This window comes from Hylobates moloch, unplaced genomic scaffold (assembly GCF_009828535.3).
Source record: "Hylobates moloch isolate HMO894 unplaced genomic scaffold, HMol_V3 SCAFFOLD_4, whole genome shotgun sequence".
NCBI classification, from domain to species: Eukaryota; Metazoa; Chordata; class Mammalia; order Primates; family Hylobatidae; genus Hylobates; species Hylobates moloch.
In genome coordinates, this window is record NW_026652279.1 from 62,906,034 (window position 1) to 62,916,051 (window position 10,018).

The window sequence follows — 10,018 nt, forward strand, 5'->3', positions numbered from 1 at the left end:
TATGTGTAACGTGCTTAGAAAAGTAAACAGCACCTAAGACATAATATATACTTAGTAAATGGTAGTTGCCATTGTTGTTGTTCTTGATTAAGAGCAATGGTTCTCAATTATAGCTGCATATTAGAGCCACCTAAGTAGTAAACAATACCATAAACCCAGTTACCATCCTAGAACAGTTGAATCAGAATTGATTAGGTGGAACCCAGGCCTTAGTATCTTAAACGCTTCCTGGGAAAATCTCTTTTGCAGTCAAGGTTAAAAACCTTTGATTTAGGCATCAGTACCTTTCTTAAGCAAGAAAGGTGGAAAAATTTGTAAGGCTTTTTAGGTGAACTAACATTATAAAATTAAGAATTCTCTGTGAGTTTATTTAGAAACATTTTTTGGTTCCAGTGTGTAAAATATCCTTCAGAACTATGGTAGGAATCCAGTATACTGTTCTTTAAATACCATACTATGTTCATCCTCTGGCCTCCTCTCCATCTGTAGTGAAATCCTTCATCTCTTCTTTACTTTTTGGCCTCTTATCTACCAGAGGAAAAATTCCTGCCCTATCTCCCAGGCTGCTAAATGATAAACTTTGGTGCTTCTCAGTCACCTCTTGATTAACCTGGTGGTTTGAGCACCATGTGCGTATTGCATGAATATATGGTGTTGAGCAAAGTTTTAGGAACACAAATCGCCTGAGGATGTAGAAAAACTTACTGTAATATTAACACTAATAGAAGATAACTGGATAGTAAATGTCTCCTGCAGATGCAGTAAGGAGCAGACAGTACCATCTGAGCATTCTTTAAGCAACAGTGAGAAAAAGTGAACCACAGTTTGGTCACCCCTCTAACACTTTACAGGAAATAAGGGAGATAGAGAAATACATTCTACTGAGTGTAAGGACTAAATTAATGATATGAGAAATTCTGTAGAACAAACGACCTAGTTTCTTCAACAGATAAATAGCATTTTAAAAAAAATAGGAGGCGGGGGAAGGGAACTGTTCTACATTGCAATGTATCTTCCTAAAATAATATGTAGACTTTGCTTGGATCTTGATTCAAGCTAACCACTCAAAGAAAATATTTTTAAGATTATCAGACTGAGGTGGGCGGATCACGAGGTCAGGAGATCGAGACCATCCTGGCTAACATGGTGAAACCCCCTCTCTACTGAAAATACAAAAAAATGAGGGGGGCGTGGTGGCGGGCGCCTGTAGTCCCAGCTACTTGGGAGGCTGAGGCAGGAGAATGGTATGAACCCGGGAGACGGAGCTTGCAGTGAGCCGAGATCGAGCCACTGCACTCCAGCCTGGGTGACAGAGCAAGACTTCATCTCAAAAAAAAAAAAAAAAAAAAAAAGATTATCAGAGAAATTTGAAGCATTGGGCATTCAGTGATGGTAAAGAATGACTGTTTTAGATGTAATAATGTTAAAAGTATTTTTAAGTTCTAATTTGTTAGAGACATTCTCAAGTTCAAATGTCTAGGATTTATTTTTAAGTATTTCAGGAATAGGGAGAAGGATAGGAGAAAGAAGGGCACATTGGTGAAGCTGAGTCTTGGGCAGATGGGAATTGTTACACCCTCTTCTTTCTACTTTTGTGTAATTTTGAAAATTCCAATAAAGAAAAGTGGTTTTGTTAAAATAAGACAAGATAATTACATATTTAGATAATACATAGTGGCACTGTTGGTAGAGAGGAAGAGTGGCATGGGGAAGATTCTGAGCACAGGTTTTAAATTGCTCGCTATTGTTCTAGTCAAAGCTCCAGGAGTTACTTGCTGAGAGTCCTTTTTCTACAAAGTGTTGAACCTGCCCAGACTTCATAGTCAGTTTCTGTACGGTCTGAAGATTAAAAGAAGTAATACTTTGCATTGTTTGGTGTGTAATAGGTATTTAATAAATCTCAGCTTTTCCTTATTTCCGTTGCTTTTTCCTGTTCTCCTCATGGGTGAATGGAAAGCTGCAGAAAGGTCAACGGGCCTGAGTGATGATGGTTCCTGTTGGGCTTCAGTTTGTACCCACCCTTCCCCCATCACTCCTACCATATACCCACTGGTCCTCCATTTGGTAGAAGCCTATGGTTAGTGGTAGAAAAGTTTCTTAATGTATTGCAGAGAAATAAAGATAATTCAAGAATAGTCATTTAACATTCTGGTTAAGATAGGTCTGCAGAGAATTACAGGATAGAAACCAATACATTGTGGGCATCAAGATTTCAGTGATAATGCCACTGAATCTTTGTTTTTTTCCCTATATCATGTTTTCTCAGTGTGCCTTTAGAAAACTAGCATTAAAGGAGAAGAGAGTTCGTTGGTCTCTCTGTGTTTCTGATGTTCACATTTGAAGTATATGGGCTAATTATTTCGTGGGATATTTGTCTGATGCCTCCTCGTTATTAGATTCCAGTGACAGACTTTTGGCAAGAATACCACAGATGCGATGTTCTCAGTGTATCATATCATGGCACATGAGATTGATTTGTCCCATTTCTGGTGCTATTAACTTTGTTATTTTGGCTAAGGTGATGTCTCCCAGTTTTCTACACTGTAACTATGCTGCTTTTCATAACCAATACATGTCTGATTGGGAGACTCTTTGAAATGATGAAATATCCTGTTACTCATCAAACTTATACCCACTAGATTTGGGATATATTAATCTTGTATGAATCAATTATTATTTTCTAATTTCATTATTCCTTCTATATTTATTAGGTTTTTTTCCTACTAAAAACAGGATCTTTCCCTTCTCTCCCATTTGTTTGTTTGTATCAGTGTGAAGTCAATGGATTCCTATGTTAGGCCATCACTTATCACCCTTCCTGTCATTATTTTGGTGCTCAGATTGTCCCGAATCTCCAGTGGGAGCCTCGTCACGCTAGCTCCTATGTCCTTTGGTGATGTCCTCATCATTATTTGAGTACTTCTTTATATTCCGCACAGGATATTCTAGGTTCATCTTGTGCTTGCCCTGCTCCAGCCCTGGAATCAGCCATTTCTTCAAGGAACCCTGGTTCTTTTTAGTGGAGAATGGTATTAGAAATCAGTCTGGTTGCTAGGTTTAGACCAATGAGCTACCGTATGCCCTATCAACAGACAGATTCAGTAAATAGACATTTGTATATACATATGTATATACATGTACCTGTGTTATATCTTTTTATATTTATCTGCCTGTATTAAAGAGCATGAGTTTATGCTGATACCTTTAATACTAATGCAATATTATAGGGTTCATTCTATCCGTTTCCTATTTTTCTTTCTAACTCTCTTCTCTGACAGTGAGAAATCTTGCTCCCATTACCTGTAATGTATTTACTTACTTGTTCAGTGCTATAACCAGAAAATAGTTTTAGAATTGCTAACCCATGACTCGAACTGAAAGAAGCCTGCTATCTAGAATTCGTACCTGAGGACTTAGAGTCTAAATACTACAGTGAAAAATTCTTTGGGCTGGTTCTTACTCCACCACCACCTGCCCTTCAATGTGGTTATGTTACTCATTTGAAATATGGTTTGGTTCATTTCTTTCTGTTCATCTTCCATTACAGGTTTTTTCTTTATCCTTGTTGGTTTTCTTTCTCTTTTGTTGAATATGTTAAACATTAACATGATTCTCAAAGTTAAAACTGTACAAAAAGGTAGATAAGTGACATTCCTCCCCTTTACAGTGCATTTCTTCTATCCTTTTAACCCCATCTCCACCCACTCCCTGTAGCTTAACCAGTTGCATTAGTCTTTGTTTTATCTTTTCTGTACTTCTTTATACAAACGACATTTATATTTTCTGTTTTCTCCTTTCTTATACGAACTTTAACATTCTTTCAATATTCTTTTGTACTTTGCTTTCTCCCTACCTATCAGTGTTTTCTGGAAATCACTGTGCATCATTTTGTAGAGATAGTCCTCATTCTTTTTACAGCAATATAGAACTCCATCATGTGGATGTATCATAGTTCATTTAATCACTCTTTTATGAATGGTTGTACTGGTTGCTTTCAATATTTTACAGTTACAAACTATTTTTGTATTCTTGGAGGTGTCTTTGGTGTAGATTCCTGAAATGATTGCTGAGTCAAAAGGTAAATTATATACTTTGTTAGACATTGCCAAATTGGAAGTTATACCAGTTTGCATTTCCATAGCATAAAAATGCTTGTTTTCCACAGCCTTCCCAACAAAGTGTGTTGTCATATCTTTTAAGTTTTGCCAATTGATAATGATAAATAGTGCTCAGTATAGTTGTAATTTGCATTTCTCTTACTGTGAGTGAAGTTGAACTGTTTTTTCCCATATGTTGACGGCCTTTTTTTAATTTTATTTTATTTTAATCTCTTCCTGTCTTTTGCCCGTTTTTCTGTCAAGTTGTTTTTTTATTTTTAAAGACAGGTCTTTCTATATTGCCCAGGCTGGCCTCGAACCCCTGGGCTCAAGCAATCATCTCACCTCAGCCCCCTGAGTAGCTGGGACAACAGGCACACACTATTTGCCCATCTATCAAGTTTTCTTGGTCTTTGTTCCTCTCAGGTTTTAGGACTTCTCATTATCTTTTAGGGATGTTAGTCTATAAACATAATAGTGGTATATGCTACAAATAATTTCTCCTAATTTGCCAGTTGTCTTTTGACTTTGTTTATGGTACTTTTTTTCAACCATGCAAACTTTTAAAAATGTATTAATAGATTCATTAGTCTTTTTTAAAATTGCATCTAGATTCTAAGTCCTAGTTAGAAAGCTTCTTCCTATATCCCAACTAAAGATAAATTTACTCATTTTTTTCGTAGTGGGATTATATGATTTCATTTTTTATATTTGGATCCCTGGTACATCGAATTTTTTTCTTTTGTATGGCATGAAGTATAGATCTCATTGTGTTTTCCATATAACTAACCACTTGTCCCATCACCATGCATTTAAAAGTTTATCTTTGTCCCATTGGTTTGAAATACTGCCTTTATCATATACTGCAGTTCTGTATGTGCTTGGGTCTATTTCTGGACTTTGGGTTGCACTCTACAGATGTATCTATCCGCATACCAGAATGTGACTGTCTTGTAAAGGCTTTCAGAGGCTTTATGGTGTGTGTTAAGGCCTGACAGGGCTTAGTCTCCTTTCAGAAATGTTCATTTTTAGTGTTTTCCTGGCTCTTCCTGCCTGTTTGTTTATCCATGTGAAGTTTAGTATCAGCTTATCTAACTCGATAAAAAAGCTCATTGGTGTTTTTATTGACATTGTGCTATTTATAAATTAACTTTATGATGTTGAGTTATCATGTTCAAAACCAAGAGCTCTTTTTTTTTCTCCTTTCTTCACATCTACTTTTGTTGTCTTTAAGGATTGTTTTAAACTTTTTCTCACGTAGGGTTTACACATTTTTTGTTAAACTTAATCCTTAACATCTTATATGCTTTGTTGCAATGGAGATGGAGGTGTTTTTGTTTTGCTATTATATCCTGTAACGGGTTCCTAATTATGTGAAGATTGTATTTCTGTATGTTGATTTTTTTTCTGCTATTTTACCGAGTTTTTAAAATTATTTCAGTTGGTTTTATCATTCACTTTCTAGGGATTTTCAGATATACAATCACATCTGCAGATAGAGATAGTTTTACTTCCTTTTTTTTCCAATTCTTATGCCTATGGTTGATTCTTTTATCTAATTGTATTGGCTAATACCTCCAGTCCAGGACTACGTTAAACAGTAGTGGAGAGACTGAGCATCCTTTCCAGGTTCCTTATCTTAGTGGAAATTTAAAGTGTCTGAGCTCAGGTTGCCGTAACAAAATCTATAGACCGAGTGGCTTAAAAAAACAGCAGTTTACTTTCTCAGAGTTTTGGAGGCTAGAAGTTCCACATCAAGATGCCAAGCAATTCAGTTTCTGGTGAGGGCTCTCTTCCTGGCTTGTAGATGGCCACCTTCTTCCTGTGTCCTCACATGACGAGGTTGGAGGGATGAGGAGAGAGAAACAGCAGATTCTCTCATGTCTCTTCTATAAGGACACTAATCCTGTTGGATCAGCACCCCACCTTAGGAAAATTAAAACCATTTAATTTTAATTACCTCTCTAAAGCGCCTAACTCCAACTCTAGTCATATTAAGAGTTGGGACTTCAACAGCAATTAATTTTGGGGGGGCGTACCAGTATCTGATCCATAATAGGAAGTATCCACTGATTTCTGTTAAGTGTTGTTATCAAGAAAGATTATTGAATTTTGTTGAAAAGCTTTTTTAGCATCTATGGAGGTAATGATACAGTTTTTCTATCTAAATCTATTGGTATAGTGTATTATATTAATGGGTTCCCTAATATTGAAATAACTGTGCATTGTTGGAATAAATATCTCTTGGTTATGGTGTGGCATTCTTTTAATGTGGCATTGGATTATGTTTCCGAAAATTTTATTAGTATTTTTGCATAAATATTGATGTGATATTAATTTGTAATTTACTTTTCATTTTCTTTATCAGGCTTAGGTATTGATATTATACATATAAATAAAAAGAAATAAGTTTTCCTTTCTTTTTAGTTCTCTGGAAAAATTTACAGAGAATTTGAACAGTCTAGTTTTTGAAGGTTTCACTCTGTGAAACTGTCTTAGCCTGGTGCGTTTTTGATAGGATGCTTCCTTAATGATGTTCTCTGTTTCTTCTCAGGAAATTGGTCTGAGCCTTCTACCTCTAATAGGTCCAACTGTAATAAACTGTACTTGCCTAGTAAATTACCCATTCACCTAGGTGATCCAATATATTTGCCATGATGTCTGTAAAATAGAATCTTACATTTACTAAAATGGTTATTTCAGTGTTTTTCCAATAGTTATTTCCTTCCTGTCATTTCTTATTTTACATATTTATGCTTCCCACCCTCTTTTTTCAATAAATTAGCTAGGGGCATGCCTATTCTGTTAAATTTTTCCAAAAAATGAATCTTGATTTATTAGAGCTATTGTTTTTCTGTTGTCTACATTATTAATCTCTATTTTCATGATTTAAAATTTTTTTTTTTTTACTTTGTTAACTACTAGTTTAGCTAGGAATGTAATTCACTTTTTCTTTCATTTTTATTGATAAAAATATCTAAGCCTATGAATTTTACTTTGATCACATCCTTAAGAATGATATCACTGATTAATATGGGTCAATTATATCATTTTTTAGGAATTTTGTAATTTTGGTTTATGTGTTTCTTTTACCCAATAATTAATAGGTTTATTTCTAATTGGAAGGACCTTTCTTTGTTATTGCTAATAATGTTTAAGTGTATTGCATTATAGTCAGAGAGCATTGTAAAATTTCTACTTTATAAGCTAATGTATGACCAGTTTTTTTGTGAATATTCTATATATACTTGAGAAGGTTTACTCTCTACTGTAAAAAGTTTGATATGCATTTAAAATATCTGTCTTTATTTTGCTGTTTTGGTCTTCTATATTCTCATTTTATCTATTTGATCTCCTATTTGGTGTGGTTCTTTCTCTTTCTTTGCTGTCTCCTGGAGGTTTTGCTTTTATAAAGTTGCTGTGTTGTGTCAACTAGATATTCATAATTCTAATATCTCCATTTTAAATTATGACTTCTCACATTTAAAGGTTTCCTACCCATCATATGGTACTTTTTAGTTTGAATTCTCCTTTGTTTGACACCAGTATCACACACATACCCTCCTATTTATTCCTTATTGTTTTCATTATCCTGCTGTGTCTGTCTGTGCCCATCACTTTATTTTTAGCCTTTCTGAATCACTTTGTTTTGGGTGTATTTCTTGTATACTGCATATTTTTGGGTCTTTATGAGCCAAATTGCAAATATTTTTTAATGTCTAAGTTAAATCCATTTGCATTCATAACTGATAAATTTTAACTCTTCCATATCTTTTTAAGTTATGTGTATTATATTTGTTGTGTTTATTTTTTCTACATTGTTTTCTGTCCTTCTGGGTTTTTTTAAGTGTCTTTTCGTGTTTGGTAAGGTTTATAGTTTTGTTCTAGGTGCTGCTTTTCAATTTATACTTTTTAAAATGCCTGTGGTCCCTATTGTCTTAATCATTTACTATCCGATTTGTCCATTTTTAATGGTATTCTTTATTTTCTACCTATTGCCTATAAAACATTCAATGAACTAGACTTCTTTCCCCTTCCTTCTGTACCCAGTTTCCTCTGTTTTATTCTGTTTAGTGTGGCTACAACAGAATAACTGAAGCTGGATGTTTTATAAAGAAAAGAGATTTATTTGGCTCATAATTCTGGTAGCTGGAAAGTGCAAGAGTGGACCGCTCATCTGATAAAGGTTTTGTGCTGCTTCAACTCATGGAGGAAACTGGAAGGGGAAAGGGCTTGTGCAGAGAGAGAGGGGACCGAGGAGGCTGACTCGCTTTATAACAACCCACTGTCAGGGTAACTAATCCAGTCCTGTTAGAGTGAGAACTCACTCCCATGAGATGGCATTAATCAATTTATGAGAGATCTGGCCCCATGACCCAAACAATTCCCATTAGGCCCCACTTTCCAATACTGTCATGCTGGCAGTTAAACTTCAACATGAAGACTATACTTTCAAGAGATCACCTCTGTAGTTTATTATTAGAAAGTTCCTCTGAATGTGTAGAACACTGGAAAAGATGATCTAAGACTACCATGAATACGTCTGTGCACACAAACTAGAAAGTCTAGAGGAAATGGATAAATTCCTAGAAACACACAACCCCACAAGTTTGAATCAGGAAGAAACAGAAATCCTGAATGGACCAACTAATAAGTAGTGAGACTGAATCAGTAATAAAAAATCTCCCAATGACAACAACAACAACAACAGCAAATGCCCAGGACCAGATGGATTCACAGCTGAATTTTACCAGACATGCAAAGAAGAACTGATACCAATTCTACTGAAACTATTCCAAAAGATGGAGAAAGAGGAAATCCTCCCTAATTCTTTCTATGAACCCAGTATCACCCTGATACCAAAGCCAGGAAAAGACACAACAAACAAGGAAAACTGCAGACCAATATTCCTAATGAACATAGGTGCAAAAATCCTCAACAAAATTCTAGCAAACCAGATTCAGCAGTATATCAACAAGATAATTCAGCATCAAGTGGGTTTCATACCAGGAATGCAAGGATGGTTCGACATATGCAGCTCAACAAATGTGATTCCCCACATAAATATAATTAAAAACAAAAAAAATCATTTCAAAAGATGAAGAAAAAGCATTTGATAAAATTCAGCATCCCTTCACGATAAAAATCCTCAACAAACTAGGCACAGAAAGAATATACCTTAAAATAACAAAAGCCATATATGACAAACTCACAGCCAACATACTGAATGAGGAAAAACTGAAAGCATTCTTCCTAAGAACTGGAACAAGACAAGAATGGCCACTTCTACCACTTTTATTCAACGTAGTACTGGAAGTTCTAGCTAGAACAGTCAGGCAAGAGAAAGAAATAAAGGGCATCTAAGTTAGAAAAGAGAAATCAAGCTATCTCTGTTTGCTGATGATGTGATCTTATACCTTGAAAATTCTAAAGACTCTTCCAAAATCTCTAGATTGGATAAATGAATCTGTAAAGTGTCAGGTTACAAAATCACCATACACATATCAGTACTACTGCTATATACCAATAATGACCAAACTGAGAATCAAATCAAGAACTCAGTCCCATTTATAATCGTTGCAAAAAAAGGAAAAAAAAAAAAAACCCTAGGAATATACTTAACCAAAGAGGTGAAAGAGCTCTACACATAGAACTGCAAAACACTGATGAAAGAAATCATAGATGATACAAACAAATAGAAAACCTCCTATGCTCATGAATTAAAAGAATCAATATTGTGAAAGTGACCATACTGCCCAAAACAATCTACAGATTCAAGAATTCCTATCAAAATACCACCGATGCCTTTCTTTCTTTCTTTCTCTTTCTTTCTTTCTTTCTTTCTTTCTTTCTTTCTTTCTTTCTTTCTTTTTCTTTCTCTCTTTCTCTCTCTCTCTCTCTCTCTCTCTCTCTCTCTCTCT

At 35.1% G+C, this 10,018-nt stretch overlaps 1 protein-coding gene across 1 annotated transcript in view; it reads left to right on the plus strand.

Moving 5' to 3' along the window:
* The window catches only part of DCBLD2 (discoidin, CUB and LCCL domain containing 2), a 99,322-nt gene that overhangs the window by 21,023 nt on the left and 68,281 nt on the right, over nucleotides 1-10,018 (plus strand). The gene's annotated exons all lie outside the window — the stretch shown is intronic.